We start from the raw sequence: 24,857 nt of genomic DNA on the forward strand, positions 1-24,857 counted from the left end.
TGTCTTATGTTAAATTCTAGTTGATTAATTTTTTCTAGAAATGACCATGAGTCTTTTCAGATTTGATGTTCACTAACAAGAAATTTTTGTAAGATGGAGTCTACAACTTTCGCACATGAATTTGTGGGTGATCCCCGTCCATCAACCAATGGACACATTGGGGGATTAACCACATCTTTGTGAATTTTAGGTATCCCAAACAAATAGGGATACCTAGGATACACGGTAGACATGTAATTAAAAATATTCTGATCAATCCTTCCTTCTAAGCACATTTCCTCAATAGTATTTTTAATGCTGTTATAAGCCTTATTTGTTTCAGAACATGAACCAAATGTGTAAGAAGGGCTCTTAAGTACGCTCACCATACGTTCAAAATAATCAGAACTATCGAACACAACTAAGCCCCCTCCCTTATCTGGTTTGCAAATGCGGATGCCATGTGATTTAATAAAATCTAGCCATTTTATTTCCATCTTGCTATTGTAATCCATGGTACAAAGACTGTACCCAGGTTTAAAGTTCTGCCTAATATCTAATTCACACATGTGCTCAAAAACCTGCAATAAGGGATGCAAAGGAGGATTAAAAATGCTAGGGATTCTAAATGTGTTACCAATGTCAACTACGCCACCACCCATCATTAAATTGAAATTTAATTTCCTATGGAAAAGTTTGATGTCTATAATGGTCTTTACCACATCAAGTTTCTGGGCAGGGACATAGGTGTAACCCTTAGAAAACAAATCGACCATCTCTGAAGTGATATTAACAGAGCAAAAATTGTACAGTTTAAAGTCACCATTTGAATTAGTTATAATAACTGGTGAATTTTTAAGTTGTTGACTAGATATATCATGCACATTGTTACAAACAGAAGAAACATCAGAAGAGTTAGAAACAAAACCAGGTACATATTGAACGTCCAAAAAGGCAAGATCAAAATCAGAAATGTCAGAGGAATCATTGTGGTCTTCTGATGCAACAACAGAGCCACCATTATTTAAGTCTTGTGTGACCTGAATTTCTGTTTGGACCTCTGGGTGTATTGTCCATATGATTGTTTTGGTCTGGCTCCTAAAAAATTAGAATCACGATAATTCATATTATGTTGACCCGGTTTATTGTTATTTTGTAATTTTTCACTCCTTCTAACTTCAGTTTGCGTATTTTCTTCTTTTGCCAAAATAGTATTGGTCGTAAAGTTGTTATGAGATGCCTGATTCTCACAAGACATCACACTAGAATTAGGTGCCGAAACACTATTGTCACCAGGTGAGTTGACTGGTCTAACCGAACCCTGCCAGACCTGTGATGGTGGTGGTAATGGATATGCGGACCCATCACTGTAAGCTTTACTGTCCCTGTCAAGCTTCTTTATTTTATTATTTTTAAGCTTAATCAAATATTGGTCAATACTTGAAAAGACCCGGCTATAATCATATTTATATCAAAAAATTCTTTATCAAGTTTAATCAAACCGTCCAGATCGGCTACTTGTTTACTCAACATGTCAACCGACAAGGTATAATGCTTAATCATCAATTCTAAAAGTTCAAAACCCTGTCGGTCAAACGTTCAAGTAAATCCTTATGGAAAGCAGAATTAGCAACCAAACCTGTTGGGTATTGGTAACGCCTCAGCCCCTTAGGAACTATCTTACGGGAGAGGCACTCCTGAAAATAAGAAATTTCAAGCTGAGTCTTTTTCAGTTTAATCATTAAGCTGTCCAGTGATTTGAGATTAGAAGTAATGTCAAAACAATCACCATCATTATCATGTTGTTGCTGAACAACTGTGTTAGAAGAAGTAGAAAAAGTGAAGCTGTCAGCCATCCAGTTCATAATACCAGGGAAATTTAAAAAATTACTAACCGCTTCCATTGCCATATTATCGGCAGGTCTCTGCACAGCCAAATTAGAGTAATTGGTAGTTGTAACATTCCTTATATTACCTTGTAGATATGAATTAGTGTCTTGACCATCCAAACCCATTGGCGCTACCTGGTCCGTGAATGATGCACTGGCTGGAATACTCCTCAGCCCTTGTTCAACCCTCGGTGTGCCAAGCACTTGTTGAGCCAATGGAACAACATTCTGGTTGCCTGGAGTGTGATTGGGGTTTTGAATAGACTGCGAAGCTGATGAAGATGGTAACAACCCACTAGTCAGTCATTGCTGTTGCTCTAGGTGATCAAGTCTCACCAGTAAAGAGTCCATTCTTGTTAATAAGGAATCCAAAAGGTTGTTGCTCACTCACAGAGACTTGCCAATAATACGGCAATGGAAGCGGTTAGTAATTCTCAAATCATTGGACAGCTTAATGATTAAACTGAAAAAGACTCAGCTTGAAATATCTTATTTTCAGGAGTGCCTCTCCCGTAAGATAGTTCCTAAGGGGCTGAGGCGTTACCAATACCCAACAGGACAGTAAAGCTTACAGTGACGGGTCCGCATATCCATTACCACAACCATCACAGGTCTGGCAGGGTTCGTTTAGACCAGTCAACTCACCTGGTGACAATAGGGTTTCGGCACCTAATTCTAGTGTGATTTCTTGTGAGAATCAGGCATCTCATAACAACTTTACGACCAATACTGATTTGGTAAATGAAGAATATACGCAAACCGAAGTTAAAAGGAGTGAAAGATTACAAAATAACAATAAACCGGGTCAACATAATATGAATTATCATGATTCTAATTTTTTAGGAGCCAGACTGAAACAATCGTATGGACAATACACCCAGAGGTCCAAACAGAAATTCAGGTCACACAAGACTTAAATAATGGTGGCTCTGTTGTTGCATCAGAAGACCACAATTATTCCTCTGACATTTCTGATTTTGATCTTGCCTTTTTGGATGTTCAATATGTACCTGGTTTTGTTTCTAACTCTTCTGGTGTTTCTTCTGTTTGTAATGATGTGCATGATATATCTAGTCAACAACTTAAAAATTCACCAGTTATTATAACTAATTCAAATGGTGGCTTTAAACTGTACAATTTTTCCTCTGTTAATATCACTTCAGAGATGGTCGATTTGTTTTCTAAGGGTTACACCTATGTCCCTGCCCAGAAACTTGATGTGGTAAAGACCATTACAGACGCCAAACTTTTCCCTAGGAAATTAAATTTCAATTTAATGATGGGTGGTGGTGTAGTTGACATTGGTAACAAATTTAGAATCCCTAGCATTTTTAATCCTCCTTTGCATCCCTTATTGCAGGTTTTTGAGAAAATGTGTGAATTAGATATTAGGCAGAACTTTAAACATGGGTACAGTCTTTGTACCATGGATTACAATAGCAAGATGGAAAGAGAATGCCTAGATTTTATTAAATCACATGACATCCGCATTTGCAAACCAGATAAGGGAGGGGGCTTAGTTGTGTTCAATAGTTCTGATTATTTTGAACGTATGGTGAGCTTACTTAAGAGCCCTTCTTACACATTTAGTTCACGTTCGGAAACAAATAAGGCTTATAACAGCATTAAAATTACTATTGAGGAAATGTGCTTAGAAGGAAGGATTGATCAGAATATTTTAATTACATGTCTACTGTATATCCTAGGTATCCCTATTTGTTTGGGATACCTAAAATTCACAAAGATGTGGTTAATCCCCCTATGCGTCCATTGGTTGATGGACGGGGATCACCCACAAATTCATGTGCGAAAGTTGTAGATTCCATCTTACAAAAATTTCTGGTTAGTGAACATCAAATCTGTAAAGACTCATGGTCATTTCTAGAAAAAATTAATCGACTAGAATTTAACATAAGACATAGTTTCCTCAATGTAGATGTTAAGGATTTGTATACGTGCATTCCTCATGACATTGCTACTGACTGGGTGGGCCAAGTATTGAAGAAAAATGGTGCCACTAAGAAGGAGTTGGATCTAGTTAGTTAACTAATGGACTTAATCCTTGATAATAATTTTTTCATCTTTGGCGACAATTTTTACCTACAAAAAGTGGGGGTCACAATGTGTTCTTCTTGTGGGGCCAGTATTGCCAATTTGATTATGGCCCATTGGGAGCGTGAATTTGTATTTAACAACTTTGAATTTAAGGAAAGAATAGTCTTTTACACACGTTACCTAGACGATATTTTCATCCTGTTGGATGGAAATGTAGTGACTAGCAAGTTGGTAGTAAACCACTTTAATGGTACCACCCAGTTTTTGAAATTTACATCTACATTTAATATGGATGCCATTTCTTATCTGGATATTTGGTTATCCAAAGATTACTCTACTAAAAGTTATGTGGCAAAAATTCATAGGAAAAGCACATATTCAAATTCCTTTTTGCACTTTATGAGCTGTCATTCCTACCATCAGAAACGGGTGGTTATTAAAGGCCAGTTGGTAAGGGCAGCTCGTATTGTTAGCCTTGATGCTGATTTTGATGATAAATGTAAACTATTAAAAAGTATGTTCTTATATCGTGGATATCCTGAAACGTTGATTAATGACCTTGTTGACGAAGTCACCAATAAAAGATTAAGAAGTATTTATAAACCAATTTTGGGTACTGGATATACACAGACACAGCAAGATGGGAATATGGAGTCTATGTTGTTCAATGTCAGCAACATGATTACTAAATTTGACATTCAAGGTCCAAGGTTTATTACCACTTATTACATGGACAGTAATGTTTGTTTTGGCATCATTCGTAAAAATTGTGCCTTATTTAGAAGTGACCCTAGTGTATATAGCAGGATGGGAAATCAACCTGCTGTGATTTACAAGAAAGCTAAAAATTTAAAGGTATTTTTTGAGCAGCAACAACGTACATATCCTAGAATAGTTGGAATGTACAAATGCCAAGCCTACAATTATTGCAAATACATAATAGAATCTAATAGATTTAAGGTGCAAGATTTTCAATATAATTTAAAGTGCAGGGTGAACTGTAATTCTAAGATGATTGTTTATTTGGCCCAGTGTCAAGTTTGCCCTGCTTTCTACATTGGAAAAACTGAGAGACGACTTCATGACCAGTTGTATCAGCACATTTATGCTATTAATAGGAAAAAATCTGAAAATGCTTTGGCTAAACATGTTCTATCTTGCCCTGAACACAGTTTTAAATTTTTAGTGATAGATCAAATTCTCCAGGATGTTAGGGGTGGTCCCACACCCCTAAAATTAGAAGAATTGGAATTATTTTGGCAGATAAGATTAAATGCCTATAGTTACCCAGGGTTGAATGAATGCTGCTCTATCAGCAGCATTCTAAAACTTAAAAACCTAATAAGATGAAAGGTTGCCAATTTGTTTAATTTAAACCTTTAAGTTGTTAGTTAGGGTTCCTGAAGTTATTTTTAAACTACATCTACTTTTGATATTGAGTAGTGTTTCTCTTTCATACGAATGTGTATTGAGTTTTATATATTTTTACTGTTTTTATACATTGTTTAAATCTGGTAAGTTGTATGAAGATGGTGGTATGTCTTTTAGTTTAAACAATTATAACTGATCAATTTATTATCTAATTAAGTTGTTAAATTTGGTTGTATTTATACTTCCGTTGTGGGAAGTTTTATTTGTCTGAAGAAGTTTGTGTATAACATCAAACGAAAAGCGCTTAACATTAAATACATTTACTTTGTTTTCTGAGTGCCGCTGTGTCTACTTCAGTTTTACTAGTTTTATCGTTTTTGGTATTTCACCATTGTTTTTAGTTTGCTCTCAGTTTGTATAACGTCAAAGACACTGTTTGGTCCTGCTTTTATTGAAATTGTGAATGGGGTCCATGTTTCTTTACAGGGGCAGTGTATCCTTCATGCAGGATGCATTTTGTAACACCTCCCAATCCAGAGGAACCTTTGTAGTATTTTATTCTTATTAGTCTAAGTGAAATGCAAACATATAAGAACTAAAATAGGTTGTGAAAGAACTGTTTCTTTGGTATCTTGAATAGCTAAAAACTTAACCAGATACTTTTTTTTTTTAAATAAGTTTGCCAAATACATAATCGTCAAGGAAGAAATCTCTGTGTTTATGGATTCATCGTAACTCCTGTGTTATTACCTCTTATCTGATTCTGATCACCTTTATCATAGGGAAAACAAGCACCACAATGTAAGGAAAGGGGCATTTCACTAACCACTGTGTTTCACGCACTAAACTGTCAGGATGCATTTAGGGGCAGTATAAATCGTCAGCAGGTCTGCTCAGGTAAAAGGTGTTTCAGACTGACTGTTATTTAATGATATCATTGTAGTTTATCTGCAATTTGCATATTCCATTTTATCAGGGCTAAACATACTTATACATACAAAAAGCGGAAAAGATGACACGCACACTACAATACTGACTTCTTTATTAGTTTAGAATAAAAACTCTTTAATATAGGAAATGGCATTGTGCAACCAAATGTTCATTTTTTTTTATCTTGAAGGTCATTAAAGACTACATTAACAGGCTCATTTGCTCCCTAATATAAATTGCAGACATCTGGGACACTAGACATACAATTACTGTAAGACATGACCAGTGTTGTTAACATACTAGTTCTTTATTCTGTTTTATATAGCTATATATATATGTGTATATATACATGTATATATATATATATATATATGTATATATATATATATATATATTGCATGCTTAGGGCGGCCACGGTGGTGCAGTGGTTAGCATTGCTGCCTCACAGCAAGAGGTTCTCCGGTTCGATCCTCGGCTGGGGTGCCTTCTGTGCGGAGTCTGCATGTCCTCCCTGTGGTCGCGTGGGTTTCCTCCGGGTGCTCCGGTTTCCTCCCACATCCCAAAGACATGCTGCAGGTGGATTGGACACTCTAAATTGGCCCTAGGTGTGCGTGTGAGTGTGCCTTCTGTGGAAGGTTGGGCGCCGGGCTGGCAACTCGACACCGTAAAACTCCACTGCCATTCAATGTGCGGACAAGGTGATCCGCTGTGGCGACCCCTAACCAGGAAAAAGCTAGAAGAAGAATATATATATTGCATGCTTCTGGGATCATTAGCATGGATATTGTTTGGAATTGCTAGTGTACCTCCCAATTGCCTAGATTGTTGAAGAATGTCAAGATTTTTGCCTAATATTCTATCTATTCCTCATAACATTTGTGTTTTTCAGGCAAATCACAGAGGATTGAAGTAACCAAATAATGACATGAATTTGCATTTCAGACTTCCCTTGCTATACTTCAGAAAATGTATGCTAACATTCTAGCAACTTTCTAAGTTTATAAGAGCAATATTTAAAATATCCCTCTATTATTTTAGGCTTTGCCCAGATTTCTTGCACTAAGTGGTTGAGAGGTATGGAACAAGGGGTTTGTAATGAGACATTGTGTCTCCCTTAACTGAAATACAAAAATATTGTCAGTGAAACATGTAAACTAAACTATAACAACAGTGGCAACATGTTTAACTGGGTGGTAAGATCTCCGTCCCACATTTCCAGGATTTAGTTCTGATCACTGCTCATGATATGTGTGGATCCTAGATGCTTTCCCTGTGATTGATTTTTGAGTTTGTTCACATATATATCAGTTTCCCCCTCTTCCCAAAAATTGGTGAGTTTAAGTTGTCTATATATATATATATATATATATATATATATATATATATATATATATGTGTGTGTGTGTGTGTGTGTGTGTGTGTGTGTGTGTATATATATATATATATATATATATATATATATATATATATATATATATATATATATATATATATATACATATATATAATATATACCTGGGAAGCACTTTGGACTGTTTGCAGTTTGCAACTGTTGTTTGCTGAATTCTTGGTATTGGGCATTTGCAACAGATGTTTACTTAATGCTTGAGGGATGCAGAGTATATTGGGAAAAAGATGCTAAGGATGAAGCTGCCAGGTAACAGGAAAAGAGGAAGGCCTAAGATAAGGTTTATGGATGTGGTGAGAGAGGACATGCAGAGGTTGGTGTGACAGAGCAAGATGCAGAGGACAGGAAGAAATGGAGACAGTTGATCTGCTGTGGCGACCCCTAACAGGAGCAGCCGAAAGAAGAAGAAGTTTGCTTAATGCTTGGTACCAATCTTATGTGCTGTTTTCTCACATGTGTGTGTATGAAATGACCCATTTAGGTATAACCTGTGGTTAGAGTTACTGAGACTCAAACCCTGTACCTTTGGTTCAAGAAGCAAGAGCCTAAATTCTCTACCCGTACCACCTTTTGTGATTCAAGGAGTTAAGTCCATAGTTCTCAATTGTCCATAGTTTCACAGAATGTCTGGAATATTTTGCTCATTCTTTTGGTCTGTTCCTCTTAAAACCAGTGAGAACTGAATTTGCTAAATAATGATAGCCATCTAAGTTTCAGTCTTCTTATCTTTCAGGAAATGCATGGTAACACAACGCATTTTATTCTAGCAATTTTCTAAGATTATACAAGCAATGTTTAAAATGTGCTCCTGGTTTTGGGCCTTTGCCCCCCCCCCCAAAGAATTTGTTTTTTTTTCAGATTTCATGTGCTGCATAGTTCTTCATGGGGAGAACAGTTTGGTGCTGCTTATGCCAAACCTGTATGTGTTGTTAGTCGCATGACATATAGTATGCTTGCCTTTCGATGCAGAAGGCTGTGGGTTCTATTCCCACAGTAAGTAGATGGATTGCTGGTATTGTACTGTGTTGTATTTTTAAAGGGGGTGAATGCTGCAGTCCTGAGAATGTCCTCTTTTGTGGAGATACCTAGTAACTATGAACCTGTTATCAGTTTGTTATCCATTACTTATTGCAATATTACTAGCTTATCATTTTTTATGTAACATAGGCAATTTATTCTTCAAGGGCAACAGGCACTTTATTTGTAGATGATCCTTTTTAACAAACAGCTAAAGGTAATGTTAGCTCAGGAGCCTAAATGTAAGTGTGTAAGTGTTTCAAATGTAGTGTTTTTTATGGATAGTCCATAGAAAATATTGTTTCATAATGATGATCTTTGTAGAAATGATATTGAATGTATTCCTAGTGTTAGGTAAATCCATATATTATTAGAGTTATTTGAATTCAATTAACTGCTACTCTTCTTTGCTTTGAGAGAACTGATTGTATTTGCCAAAAAGTGTTCAGTCTGTAAATCTACCTATCTGCTGATTTCCACTGTTTAAATCCAGCTCATTTATTTTCTGGCTTTAGAAGGCTGAAGTATTTAATTTTATTTTTATAAAAGAAAATTGTATTTTAATTTTGCAGTTTGCTCAAGATTAATGTTTGATACAAGTTCAAATATTAATTTGAATACAACACTATTTTGTTTATCTTTTGTGTAATATTTTGTCTGTTATTCAATTTCCGTTTAAAAGATGGTATCCCACAATTCCATCAGAGTGGGTGGGCTTACATAAGTATGTATACAAATTTTATGTTAATCAGCATACAGATTTGTGCCTATTTTCCATGTGCCTTTGTCCAGATTTTTTATGATTTCAGGACGAGAGGTATGGATCTCACCAAAGATAGCCAAACACTGGGGGTAGTGCAGCCATCCCCCATGTTGGTAAGCACCAGATCCAGTATGTTTGAGCCCCTTGTGGGTGTGTCAACCAGCTAGTCCAGGGCACTGAAGTTAATGAAGTCCAGAAACCTTTGGGAAAGTGAATTAGAACGTGTATAATTTACCCAGTCAATGGATGGATAATTAAAGGCACCCAAAACCAGGGTGGTTGGTTGTATCTTGATTGACTTAAGTAGATACAAGTAGGCTGAGTGGATGTCCTGATTCATGCATGGAGTCCTATAGCTGACAGTGACTTGGGATCTTACCTACCTAGTCAATTGCACCTGGAGTAATTCAAGGGAATCTTACTGTTTAACAAATCTAGAGGTGTATTTATCCTTAGTGAATATTGATACACCACCTTCTTTAGTTCTCATGCCTTCAGTTTGTGGTCTGAACATGTGTAACTTGGTATAGCTGGGGTGCTGTCCACAGCCTTAAACCAGGCCTCAGTGACTGAACAAATGTCAGCATCTTCCAAGGTAAGGACTGCTTCCAGTGAGTGCAGTTTCTGGTTTAGGCTCCTAGCATTTAGTAGCATAACCTTGAGATTGTTTTAGAAGGTATTTTTAAATTGGGAATTTTGTTCTTGTGACATTCCCTAAAAATGCTGCATGAGGGCAGCAAGAGCCTTAGCCTGTAACTGAAATCCCAGGGGTGACAGATGAAGACCATCTCTGGCAAGGCATCGAGGTCTGTTGATCATGGCAACCTAGGCTAACATATACTAGATCTCCTTTGAATGACACCAGAAACTTAGCCAATTTTTTAAGTCAATCATTTTTTGTTTGTATTGCGGTGTCATCCTAGGTGAAGGTAAAATGATGCTTAACCTGCCTGAGACACATAATCAGAGAGCTCAGTCATGTCTCTCTTCATGTATTCCATTGAGGTACATCTCAAGTCATTCACACCAACATGGACTATGTCAGAGTCATAACAGTAAATGCTGATGAAAGACGTGAGTGGGTGTGTGATGTGGTGTACCTGACAGCTGCTCATGACTTTTTCCTTATCCAGCCTGGTGAGAGGGACATCTGTGTGTCTCACAAATGAGTCACCTATGACTAAGATGTTTGTTTTTGCGTTATGCCTTAGGGGCTTAACTGGTGAGACACTGGTGTGTGATATATTATGTGTACTATGTTCTGCAGAGGATTTATTATGTGAATCGTAATTGTGTTTTTGATTGGGAGGTATCTGATGTTTAGGTAAGCTTCTGTTTAGGACCTCTGCATATGTAGATTTATGTGTTGTTGATTTGGTAGGTGCAGGAGATAAGATGTGCATGCTGGCATCCTGCTTAGTATCAGATGAACTGACTGGTGAGTGAGATGGCCTAGATTTTAGGTTCTTGATATAGATGCATCTCTCGCTGGATTTGTGTGGACTAAAAGAAGTGGGTTGTCAGTGTACATGAAGCAATTGCTACATTGCCTCAGGATGCCTGTGTTGACCATGCTGGCTGGATAAATTGTGGGAAATTGTCCATCCATAATGCTAGGTAAGTTGATGTTGTCAGAAAACAGGGAGAGAACAGGAAGGACCAGGTAAAATAGAGGACAGGAGAAGTGGACAAAAAATACAAAGGGCTAGTGGGTAGGATTTGTGTTAATACCTCAGAAGCTTCACTGAATGTATCACCTGTCAGTTAGTGACAATCTTGAGAACTCACAGATGGAGTACCAGAAGAGTACTAAGGGAAAATTTGCAGGCAGAAGTTTTTGCATCTATAACCGCCAATGGTGCCCACCGCTGCTAGGCAGTGTGCAGTGCACAAACAAGTGCAAACCCGTGCAAATGTGGTGCTTATATAGCAAATGAGAGCAAACTGATTTAAACAAATTAACCAATAAAACCCCCAAAACTGAGCCTTTTTTCAGCAACCTTCAGTCAGGCAAGTTCTAATTGCACACTCCTGCCACTAGGGTTCAGGGGGACCGTCTCCAACAAAAAATGGCCTGGTTTAGTGCTCACGTTATACAAATAGAACTAGACTCAGCAGGTCTGAATGTAGTTTATGCTACAGCAAACAAAGTTCAAAAATTTCAGAAAAAAAATAGTTCAAATAATCAGTGCTATGGTAAAAATGCTATTCAAAAGTGCAATATACAGTGAAAAATTCCACTTAAGTTTTGCAGAGATCAGTAGATGCCTTGAATTGATCAAATAAATACAGCAGATCAGTAGGTGGTCACTAAACTCTATGGAGCTTTGCTAAAACAATCAGAAACCCACACAAATGTGGTGCTTATGTAGAAAATGAGAGCAAACATATTTAAATAAATTAACCAATAAAAAAAAAGTTCAGAACTGAGCCCTGTTCCAGCAACCTTCAGTCAGATGACTTCGAACTGCACACTCATGCCTCTAGGGTGCAAGGGAACCCTCTCCAACAGAAGATGGCCTGGTTTAGTGCTCAAGTTATACTAACAGAACTAAATTTTCGTGAAAACATAATGATCCTCTACACATTTCTTTAGAAATTTAAGGATGTTTTCTCCTGCTGTAAATGACAAGTTATATTCAGTAAGGAGTGACACAACACCAGCTTCTGTGTCAATAACTTTTTCACTTTTTAAACTCTAAGGTCCAAAGAAGTCTGCCATTGTCCTTTCTGCTGCATGTTTGCAGTTCTGTTAGTGTTTCTCACTGTTGCCATTTCACTGGAGGTCATGTCATCCATCATGATAAACTGAAATCTATGCCGCAGGTCCTGCCGAAAAAATATTTTACTCCACAGCATCATGATAAACTGTGAAATCCATACTTCACAGTTACTCACTGAAAGCCAGTCAAAGGTAGTTGGACAGCTTGGTTTAAACATTATGCATCTCCTTCTCTTCTTTGGAGTGTCATCTCTATCCATATCCCTGCCTTCAGTGTGATCCAGGCGGTCTGTACCTAGGCAGGTTTGTAAAACAATGGTGTTAATTAAGAAAGACAAAGAAGTGGGGATATACTGCAAAAAAAAAAAATTGCAGCAGAACTATCTTGTTAAAGCAAAGAAGTGGGTCAGTAGGCCCCCAACCAACCCACATCACTAGATGTTTGCTGTCTCTGCACTAACATCTGCTGCTTGTCTCTGCTCCTTTTGCTTACTATAATGGCCTGCATGATCAGATTAAGTGTATTTTAGCTTGCTGAAGGGCTGTCACTACCTTACCTCAATGACACTTGCAATGCCCTGGTGCTCACTTGCCCACCTAACTATTGTATTACTCAAAACACCCTTAATTCTATTTTAACATGCATGCTGAAGGTGAACAACCCCAGCTTAACTAATGTACTTGCAGAAGACTTCTGCAACCTGATGCATGAGCTATACCTAAAGGAAACACAGTGGCAATGAATTTATAAACTAGTACATACACAATCACTTTAGTATCACCAGTTAATTGCTCCCATCACCACTTTAGATGTATTCTAGACCGGAGTCATGCACTCTGGTCTGTCACAGTGTAATAAAATCAGTGTAAAACATTGCAAAGTACTGTTACATTCTCAAATCTCAGCTTCTATGCTCAAGGTGGAGGCAAAGTGCTAAAAGCAGGGATAACTTTTTACGTTAATTCATTTAAAAATGTAGAACACATTTGGCATCAGCATATATTATCCAAACAGTAATACGTATGAGTCTCTGCATGTATTACCCTACATTTTCTGGGCAACAAGTTTTAGATTCAAAAATGGCTTTTAGTGACAAGAACACAATTCATTTAAAAAGTGAATACAACAGTTGTATCAACCTACATTTTCTCCATGATAATGTGGACAACTAATGTGGCATTGAAAAGTGCATGAGTCATTTAATACCTCAGTAAATAAGACAGGTTTTTCAACAAAATACATTTTCTAAGCAATTCCCAGTACGAGGCATCACAGACTGCGTCTTGATTATAGAAGACATAATTTTCTGACCATTATGAAACATTATAATAGCATTTGTGATAAGACTGTGATTCATTTAAAACGTTATGAGAATAGGTTTGCTTCAACATACATTTGCTACACAGAAGTTCATGAAACTTCTCTAGTCTGGCCTTAGTGAAAAGCCCATAATTCATGTAGAATGTTAACCACAGGTTTTGCATTTACACTCTCTAAATAATAAGCATGTACCTGTCTACTTGTGTGTCACTGAGACTGCAATGCAATTACTAACTGTACTATAATTCATCTAACAAGTAAATAGAACACTTTTTATCCAGCTACATTCGCTACACAATAAGCATTACACTCTGCAATGGCATTACTGATTATTCATCTAACTCAAAAGTTAAAACCACAATCCACAAGTAGTAATTAATATAAACTTCTGCAAAAACACACACAGTCAGACTACCCAGTCCATTGGACTTTCCTGGCAACCAAATGCCATTAAATTAAATAAATAAATCATATCTTCAGAAACCATTGATAAAGTTTCATCTCTAACACAGGAATACGTCTACTTAGTAGAAAATGGCTAAATGACATTATTCAACTATTTAAAAAATCCAGTGGCTGTTCCAGCCCCTTCAAATCAACACCTTTACCAGCTAAACCTGTAAAGTGTTCAGTTACATAAATGTCTGCTCTGGAGACCACCTACCCAATCGGACTCTCCCAGTGATCAAGTGTTAGTAACTAAGTAAAATAATAAATGAATATGTAAATACTAACTGAGTTCACTAAGTCAGCCACAGACAAACCTTACTCCTGTATTGGTACTACGAGCCATAAAATGTACAATTTCAGCCACTTACCTCTGCCTAATTCAGTGAAGAAAGCACTTAAAACTCTCAACCTTCTGTCTTCAAAATGCGAAACAAATAGGCACATTTTATTTATTTATTTATTTTATTTTACATTTGTTGACCGGGAAAGTCCGACTGGATATATGTCCATTTTCAGTAGAGGCCTGGGGAGAAAAGCTCCACATTTATGGAATAGATACAGACAAACAAGTGTGACAAAAATATACAAGAGTACAATCTCACATTTCAGTGGAGAAAAACTTCACACGTATAGAAAAGCTACAGACAAACAAGTGTTAAAAAATTTGCCAGAGTACAATATCACATATCAGGTGTAAACATTTAAGTAGTAAGCTCTAATTACACACATCGAGAACAAGTATTTCATCGTACTGCAAGTGTCTATCAGTTAAAGGATAAGAATATTAATAGCCAATTGATAGCAAAAAATAAAATTGGCAGATTAAGTAGTGGTAGAAGAGTAACTCTAGCCAATAATGCAGCAAGAAAGAGAGAGCAGTAGAAAAGGTGTAGAAAAAAGGGGGGGGGGTTAGTCGGAGTTTGGACAAGGACAAAGCCAGTGAGATTTTAGGTGTGTTTTAAGTGCAGTCTTGAAATGACTGTAGGAAGGGAGGGTAGTTATGGTAGCGGGAAGGGAGTTTTGGTAACAGCTGGAACACTTGGTAACAGCTTACCAAGAACTTCAACTAGGAAACTCATAGGATGGTTAAAATGTGCTACTTTATAGTTATAAAAGGTAATTTTGATGAATTGATATGATTCAGGATTATTTAACATGGATACATAAAAAAAATCTTAACACTAACAATACTAACTGTGTGACAGACCCTATCCATGTGGCTCATTAAAAAACAAGGACTTTACTTTATGTTCTCTATTAGGCCTTACTTTAAAACTACTTTCTGTAACCCATGACAGTATTGAAAGTGAATTATCCCCTTATACTATCCTTCATCTTCCTGCAATAAATCTATATTTACATTAATATTTTTTATTCTTTTTTACTTTTATTGGGATATACACATATTTTTGCTATGTACGTGATTACTGACTATAAATTAAAATCTATCATTAGTTTCTCGATTTTTGTCACCAGTATCAAATAACTACTTGCATTCTCTTTCTGTGATCAAGACGTTCAGCATATAATTCTTTTAATTTTCCTTTATTGTACCTACACATCATATACATAGATTAACTTACTCGCATCTAACAATTCATTCCATCTGCCAGGAAAACTGGTCCTAAACAGTGCAACAATCACAGAGCACAAAATCACAATGATACAAACAATATCAGTTAAAATTAAAAACCAAATATTCAACTATTTCAGCAACTGTTGACATTAAATAGCTCATACAACATATTTTTATCAGTCTATATTTCCTACACAATAAGTATGACACTTTAGAATGTCATTACTGATTATTAGTCATCTTAAAACAATTGCATCCAACTCAAAAAGTTCATAGTCTCCTTTATATTTTCCCCTAGCATCCCAGGCTAACACATACTGGATCCCCTTAGAATGACACAACTACTTAGGCAGTTGATAAAGGCAGTTATCTTGTCTTTGCACCTAGGCATCATTCTCATTGAGGGCAAGGTACTACTAAAGACTTGTGTCTTTCCTGCCTGTAACATGTACAGAGTAAGTTCAGTCATGTCTCTCTGCACGTCCATCTGGGTGAGGCACCTCAGGTCATTCACTCCCACATGGGCCCACCACTAGGTCATAGCTATATATATCTGTTTCACTTAAGGAATCAGTCACCCTGTTATTTTTCAGTCTGGTAAGTTTCGAGTCTGTATACTTAACTATAGTCACCTATGTCTAAAACAGTTGCCTGTGTGAAAGTGTGAAAGCAGACTGTAGTGGACCTTTTGGGCTTCGTTCTGCATTCCTGGTGATTCTTCGGTGAGCTTTGTGGATTTGCAATATGTGTTACTGGAGAAGGAATAGATGTTGCCTTGTGAGCTGAAGGCTGGTGTATTTTACAATACGTTCTAGGAGGCTTTGGTATATTTTTCTTTATAGCCTCAGCATATGTTATGGGTCTAGTAGTCTGTTCTGATTGATGTGGTGTTGTGGAGGTATGATGCTTACTGATAGTGGGCTGATGTAAGAGATTTGTCTCCATGTTTCTTAAATATGTATATCTCTCATAGGTTGTAATATCATTTGTTGAAGTAGTGAACAGTCAGTAGACATAAGAAAGTTGTGGTACTGTCTTAGAATGTGTAAAGTGATCAGAATGGCCACAAATGGGGAGAGAGCAGGCTGCTGAGTCATGTTGCCAGAGGATGGAGGACTGGGGCTTAGTTAGTACTCAGGGATTAAGAGAACTGCTACAGGGGATCCTGAAGTTTTACGGATGAAGTATTTTTGGGCAATACTATCAAGTCAGGTTAGATGGTAGCTACTTCTGGTGCTTACTGAAAAGACTAAGGCTGTTGGCTACAGCGTGGCTGCTACTGCTGGTGCTTGCTGAGAAGGCTGACACGATTGGCTGCTGTGTGCCTGTTACTACTGGTGCTTACTGAGAAGACTGAGACTATTGGCTGCTGTGTGGCTGCTACTACTGGTGCTTACTGAGAAGACTGACACTATTGGCTGCTGCGTGGCTGCTACTACTGGCACTTACTGAGAAGACTGACACTATTGGCTGCTGCATGGCTGCTACTACTTGTGCTTACTGAAAAGACTGACACTATTGGCTGCTGTGTGGCTGCTACAACTGGCGCTTACTGAGAAGACTGACATTACTGGCTGCTGCGTGGCTGCTACTACTGCTGCTGGTCTCACAACAGCTTCTTACAGCTGGGAATCAATGCCTCTTTCTTGTCTCACTAAAAATAAAACATTAATACTAATTACTAATCCTCAGATGTGAAATGGGCCTTATTAAATAAACAAATGATGCCTCTACAAATTCCTTATCACAGACAATATAAGGCCTAGTAGATAAAGAATTTTTCTGTGAAAAATAAGAAAGTGCTTGTCTTTCTGACCTTCTGCTGTGATTTTTAATGTTTAGAAGATGAGAAGTGTGATCAGTGGTAATGTATGTTTAAAGCCTAAAATGGCAGAAGGCACTGTACCTGCACACTCTGGAAGGAAAAAGGAAGCGAGGGGATGATATGGACTGATCACATTCTCTCGGGTCGAGTGGGGGTGCAATGAAAAAAAGTGGACACGTTCTCAGTGGTCAAGTGTGGATGGAATGAAGAAAGAATAGTATTTGGCAGCAAAGCACCAAGTTTTATGTCTATGAACTCATAACGATACAGTTTGTAGTTGTGAAATGAATTCTTTCAGTCTTTACCAACATGTGATATTGAGCAAGTTACACAATCAGACCAGTGTGTCATACTCAGCAGGGTGCACAATCAGACCAGTGAGTGATACTGATCAAGTTACACAACTAGACAAGTGAGTGATAGTGAGCAAGTTACACAATTAGATTAGTGTGTGATACTCCACACATTACATAGTCAGACCAGTGTGTAATACTGAACAAGTTACACAACTGGACAAGTGAGTGATACAAAGCAAGTTACACATTTAGACCAGTGTGTGCGATACTGAGCACATTACACAATCAGACCAGTATGTTATACTGAACAAGTTACACAACTGCACCAGTGTGTGATACCGAGTAAGTGACAATCATACCAGAGTGTGTTACTGAGCACGTTACATTAGACCAGTACTCCAGTACAAACCCTAAAAATATGTTTGTCATATGGAAGATATATAATGAATAAATAAAGAAATTGTTTGGAAAAGCTGAAGGGAAGGACAGAAAAGCAGCGTTGGAGGAGACTGGTTCTTCTTGATGCAAACTACCAGGGAATGATCAGTAAATGCTGATGGTGCAGGAGTGCAGTACAAGATTGCCAATACAGCATTTGCAGTTTGGCTGAACTGTTAAAGACCTTAGCAAAAAGGCAATAGTGTTTGGGTAATTACGAGTTTTTTTCTGTTTTTTTTTTTTGGTAAACTTCTCAGCTTTGAATTGAAAGGGGCATAGTTTGAGGATCTGCACCAGATGAGCTACCCACAGTTTTGAAGGAGGAAGCATAGGTGTAGTGATAAGATGGTAAATTTAAAGTTGATTTTAGAGGTCTTTTTGTAAAGAGTGTGGTAAGAGCTGACAAAATAGGCACAATATTGGCAGTTGAGGTTCACTGCAAACAAATATACCACATTTCTGGCCACAACAAATCTGTTGTAAAGAATCAAAGGGAGATAGTTTGATGATAATAGTGCAGGAAAGAGATCCCAGGGTATTGATCACACCTCAAATCGACCACCAAAGTAGAGCATTACGTCATTGTAAACAATTGTCAGTAATACTGAGTTTGTATTTATCCAGTCAGAGAGAAGATGAATGCTGCATATGCAAGCAATAATGCCCAGCAGGTGCATTTTAATGTGCACTTAGTGCCGGGTGGAGGGCCTCTACACCCCTGGAAGGGCCTTAATTACACATTAACACACACTCTGGAGGGCATTATAGCACTTAGAGAATGGGCTCTCTGCAAAATTGTTGTGCTTTACTTATTTATTTTTAAGTACTATATTATTTTTTTTATATATCTTTGATGTAAAATAGTTCCCACGCCTAATGTTTCACACTTGCTGTAGTGTTTGTTAATGGTGCTGGAGGAAGCATTTTACATCCAAAATATAACACTTAAAAAAGTATCCAGGCATTTACTTTATTTGTTGGTCTCTTACTCCTAAAACGTTTAGTTTGTTGCCAGTCATTTGAGATTACAGTTATTAAATAATGGCATACATTTGAGTTTGACTATTATTTTCTTCAGAAAATTCATACTAACACAAATTCTTTTAATTAAGCAAGTTTGTAATTTTATATGAGCAGTAATTAAAATCTGTTACTATTTTTGAGGTTTTGTTCCCTCTCTATTTTAGGCTTTATCCAGATTTCTTCAGCTGAAAGAGCCAAAGGTATACAAAAGTAAATCTCTTTACTGTCACTCTCCCTCAGTCGCTCACTCACACTTCTGTTTCAGAAAATGTATGCTACCACAAATCCTAATAATCAAGTAAAATATGTTCCTAATTTGAGCCTTTGTCCCCCATTTATTTTAGGTTTATCCAGATATTTTGAGCTAAGAGTCATTCAACTGTCCACATTTTTGCAGAATGTCCAGATTTTTGGCTCGTATGTTTGGTCCCATCCTCATAAAATGTGTAGTTTTCTGGCAAATCACTGGAGATTGAAGTCATTAAATAATAACAGACATTTGTGTTTCATACTTCATATCCTTCAGATAATACATGCTAATGAAAACCCTGTTTTTCTAGCAACTTTCAAAGTTTAAAAGAGCAATATTTAAACTCTTTCCTTATTTTTGGTCATTTGTCCCTCTTTATTTGTGTCTCTGTCCAGATTTCTTTTGCCGAGAGGTTGAGAGGTATGGTCAAGAGGTATGCAAACCTCTTAACTGATGCTGTTGCTGCCAGAAATCTCTCTCACTCTCACACACACACACACACACACACACACACACACACACACACACACACACACACACAAAAGGCCGGATTCACGAAGGCTTGCACGGAGTCTAAGAGTAGATTAAGACTCCATGCAGCCAACATGTCCGACGAGCGATCCAGGAACAGCCAGCAGGGGCATGCAAGAGAGCTCCTAAAATGGCTCTTACATGGACAGGGTTAGGATATGCAAATTACCTCAATTGCTGCCGAAAGGCATGCAAATGAGGTAAATTTGTGATCCAGGAAACCCGAACCTGTCCAAGTAACAGCAGTGTTATTTACAGAAATGTACTCAGTTGACAACTGAGTACCGTTCTGCAAATAGCAAAACGGAGCCATGACAGCACCAAATAAAGGTTGCATCCAGTTGAGGAAGCATGTCAGTGGTCAAATATACGGCTATTGGCAATGTTCCCCGATGCAATATTAAAAAAAATATATTTTTTTTTTCTCCGATCTCCGAGGTTTAAGCGTAGTGCAGCGCCGCACAAATGTGCTGCACTCTAAAAACCAGAAAACCAAAAATTAAAAGGCACAAATAGGGAATTTATAGAATATCATACAATACAATTGAAGTGAATGGCAGGCTAAAGACAACATGGCTACCGAGTAAAAGTTGCTAAGGGGGAAACACAGTCTAAGAGATGTAATCAAGCATTAGTAGGCAATCCTATGCAAATGAAGGTAAGGATAGTGAACTCCAAGTTTACATAGCAAATGAGCACAGTCAGTGGAGTGTAAGAGTAGGATAAGGGGAGTATCAGAGTAGAAGATAGGTGACATCATGAGGGGAGTATGTATGAAAGAATATAAGCTCATTAGAGCAGAGTGGCATGTGTCTGCTGTCAGTTACTCATCACTGGAAGAGGTGTGTCACCAGGTATCCTAGCTAAAGTCAAGAAATAGAAGGTGTATGCCGTGGATAACACTAAAGTTTCTGGTTGAAGTAGCTGCAACGTGTTTGCGTGCGGGTGCGCGCCTGGGAATCTGAGTAAGTGTGTGCGCGCGTGTGCGCCCGTGTGCGCGCATTTAAGCTGGAGTACGTATGTGTAAGGATGTGTAAAGCTGTGTAAGCGCATTTGTGCCTGTGTGCGCATGTTTAAGCAGGAATTAGCAAGTGTTAGGCAGTGTAAGCATGTGTGCACGCGTGTGAGCTGGTGTGTGCATGTATGCACTTGCGTGCATGGCGCTGCCCCCTGTGGAAACAGAAAGGGAAAAGGAAGCACAGCAAAGAGCTAGGAAGTTAACCAGAGAGAATCAGTAGGGTTAGCAGGTGAAAACAATCAGAATCAGGCAATTACACAGGCAGTACACTAGCCCAGTCCAGCCCAGCATTTAAAACTCTGCAAACAACTTTCCACTATGGATTCCTCAGAGACACTGCAGCACTGCAGTAAACTAAGAGAAGTGAATACTCAAAAAGCTTTACTGAGACAAAGAAATATTAGGGGCCTCCATTGCTACCATAAGGCAACATATGCAACATGCTGAGGGTGGTGACAATGCAAATGCTGCTGAGCAACCCACAGTGAGGAGACAGAGAAGAGTGTACAGGCCCTGGGTAACCTACCAGGGGCTACATGAGCTGAAGATAGTGGAGCACTATAGAGTGGACAGAGACCTCATGCAGCAAATTGTTGAGCTGTGCAGGCCACGCCTCACACACAGAACCAACAGAGGGAACCCATCCCAGTGGAAACCAAGGTATGTGTTGGCCTAAGAATACTAGTAACAGGTACCTTCCAGAGACCAACTGGTGATATGATGGGGATTTCACAGGCATCAGCATCCAGGGTACTGCACCAGTGCCTGGATGCCATGTCAGCACGTCGGTGATCATGTATATTTCCCCAATTCCCATGAGGTATTGGCCAGCAATATGCATCTTTTCCAGCAAATAGCAGAATACCCTGAGATAGTGGGTGCAATAGACTGCATGCACATATGCATCAAAGCACCAGCCGGAGAGCGGGATAGGGCCTACATTAACTGCAAGGGCTTCCCCTCCATCAACTGCCAGGTCATGTGTGATGCCCAGGGAATAATAATGAATGTGTGTACTGGCTGCCCTGGAAGCTACCATGATTCCCATATCTGGCATCTGACACAGCTGCACCAGACATTTGCCAATGGGGACATCCCTCATGGTCACCTAGTGGGGGATGCTGGATATGCACTGGAGCCGTGGCTGATGGCACCCATCAGAAATGCACACACACCTGAACAGGAACGCCATAATGAGGCTCACACACAAACACGATATGTAATCGAGTGTGTGTTTGGGCTGCTCAAGTCACGGTTCCGGTGCCTGGACACATCTGGTGGAGCCCTGCAGTACTCGCCAGCTACATGTACCCAAATTGTCATGGTATGTGCTATGCTACATAATATGATCCTGCAAAAACAGCTGCAGCAGGATCAGTATAGGCCCGGGCCAAACAGCCCCCCACCATTGTCAAGGCCATCACAGGCAGAGCGTGACTCGGAGGAGGAACAACCTGAGCCTGCCCCAGTAGGCAGAAGGAGGCGTGCCCAGTATGCTTTGCCTTGGCAAAGAGACAATGCATAGCACATACACTGGCTCAGTAGGGACCCTGAAAATGATACCTCTCCCTGACGCACACATATAGTAAAAGGGATGCCTAACTTGACACTACCTGTTTTCAAACATGTATAGGGAGTGTACTATGTGCATCCAACATAGGCAGCCCTGCAGCACCACCTGAGGCATGATTGCCTTGTGTTAAGCAATATAAAGCAGTGCTAAACAGCTTTGCCACTACTTAGTATATGTAAACATAATGGTACACACTAACTGGCACAACCTTGGGCATAGTTGAGCAAAAGCAGGTAAACATGCACATATGTGCTTTACTGGAACTTAAGCAATCTGGTCTGCCCAGTATGAAAATTTAAAGCAGTAACAGGCCTCGAACCCAGGATACTGTGGACTATAGTCACAGTACCAAACCACTAAACCACAACAGTATTTCGCTGGTCAGCCTGTATGAAGACATGTTGATAAGTCTATGCAAAGTGTCTCATGGAAACCCTGCAGGCACAGCATAATTCATGTCGAGTTATGACACAAAGGTGAGCCCTGCAGTATATATATAACTTTATTTCCAACACACATAGTATACATGTTAATATTGGGCATGTTCACACATGGTAACAAATGTAGTGGACTCCAGACAGCAACATACTGAAAGGTCACACTGGGCATGCTCACACACTTAGGCCATGTCTGAGTGCAGCAGTGGGCCAGACATATCTGGCAGTTCACGTGTTAACCCAAAACCTCTCACTAGCCACCAATCCTGCCTAGTGCACACAGTTATAAGACAACAGACACATATATAACATCTTGGAACCCTGTCATAATCAAATATGTACTACAGATGCATAGGTTGTACATAGAAAGTGGGAAAGCAAAGAAGATAACAAACTGGCAGTCAGTATCATCAATAAACAATGTGCACTCCAAACATTATCATAGGTACATAGGTTCATGGGTTGATACTAGGTATCAGCCCTAGGGCATTCATAAGCCTAGCCAGAGTGTGTTTGGCTTTCACCACCCTGTAGACTAGTATACTGTGCCTTTGAATAGTAGGTCACACAAGATAGCCGTTGTATGGTTAGTGTATTGTGCCTCTGTCTAGCAGGGACCCAGAAGAGATCCCAGGGGTAAACGTATGATCACCCATCCACTCGTCAAGATTTCCCTTGAAAAGGGTCAGTGAGGGGTCTGCCTAACTTGGACTGGGATTTTGTTCCAGAGTGAGGGGAGCTTCTGGGATATGAATCTGTCCCTCTAACCTGTCCTATTAATTCTGTGCTGAGGTTGAAGTCACTGGAGCATGTAGCTGTAAGGGATTCTGATATCCTGAGGTGGACCATGACCAATAAGTCTGGGTTGGACATGGCTGTATATGGCAGGTACAGATCGCATCTGGGTAGGTGGTAAGCAACTGAGTACAGCTGGAGTTTCTGTAGCTGAACTGCATAGGGCATCTGTATGAGTCTCCTGTTCCACTTGGTGAGGTACCTTTGGGGTCATTACAGTTGCTGCAGGTGTCGGGTAAGGTACATCCCAAATGGGGCATTATACCCAAGTATGGGCCTGATGAGTAGAGGTGCACAATGACCTCTCTTGATTTAGATGTGAAATCGTTTGGGATAAGGTGGGCTATATAGAAGGTCTACCTAACCACTTTGGCAACGTGATTTTCAAAGGAGAGATTACTATCTACTTTGGTCCCCAAATCCCTAAGTACACCTTCTGTACTTAATGGATTACCACCTATGTGGTAATCTGTGTGCACTTTGTTATTCCCAAAGGGGATGACTATGCATTTTATGGCATTTAGCTTTAGGCTATGGCTCTGGCACCAGTTATCCATCTCTGTGAGACCCTTTAGGTGGATGCTTGTGTCAGCTGGAGAGTTGATTATGGCACCCAGTTTTCAGTCATCTGTGAACTTAGTCAGCCATAGTCTTCCTGTATCAGCCTGTACCTCAGAGAAATATATACTGAACAAGAGAGGTCCCAGAACTGAGCCTTGTGGGATGCCACACATAACTGGTGTAGAGTCTGACATCGCACCTGCAATTCTGACCATGTGGGTGCTATCCCTGATCCAGTTTGCAATCCATCTTGTGACATATGTGTTGATATCTATGCTGGTGAGTGTATTTAAGATGCCCAAGTGGGGTATTGTGTCAAAGGCTTTTGGGAGGCCCAGGTAGGCTGTGTGGACTACCTTCCCTATGTATATGGCCCTGGTAACTGATTCAAAGAAGTCGACCAAGTGCAAGAGGCAAGATCTGCCCTTAACAAAGGTGAATTGGGTAGGAGCCAGTGTCTGGAGGTTGCCGATGTTTGTTTATGAGTTCCATGATGATATGCTTCATAGTTTTGCAGACCAGAGTCAGGCTTATAGGGTGATAGTGTCCAGGGTCCCTTGTGGCACCACCTTTGTGGAGCGGGACCACTGTTGCTGTATGCCATTCCTGGGGTACATATCCTGTAGTAA

The sequence above is a fragment of the Protopterus annectens genome, chromosome 2.part0 (assembly GCF_019279795.1).
Source record: "Protopterus annectens isolate FY-2018-M chromosome 2.part0, PAN1.0, whole genome shotgun sequence".
NCBI lineage: Eukaryota > Metazoa > Chordata > Ceratodontiformes > Protopteridae > Protopterus > Protopterus annectens.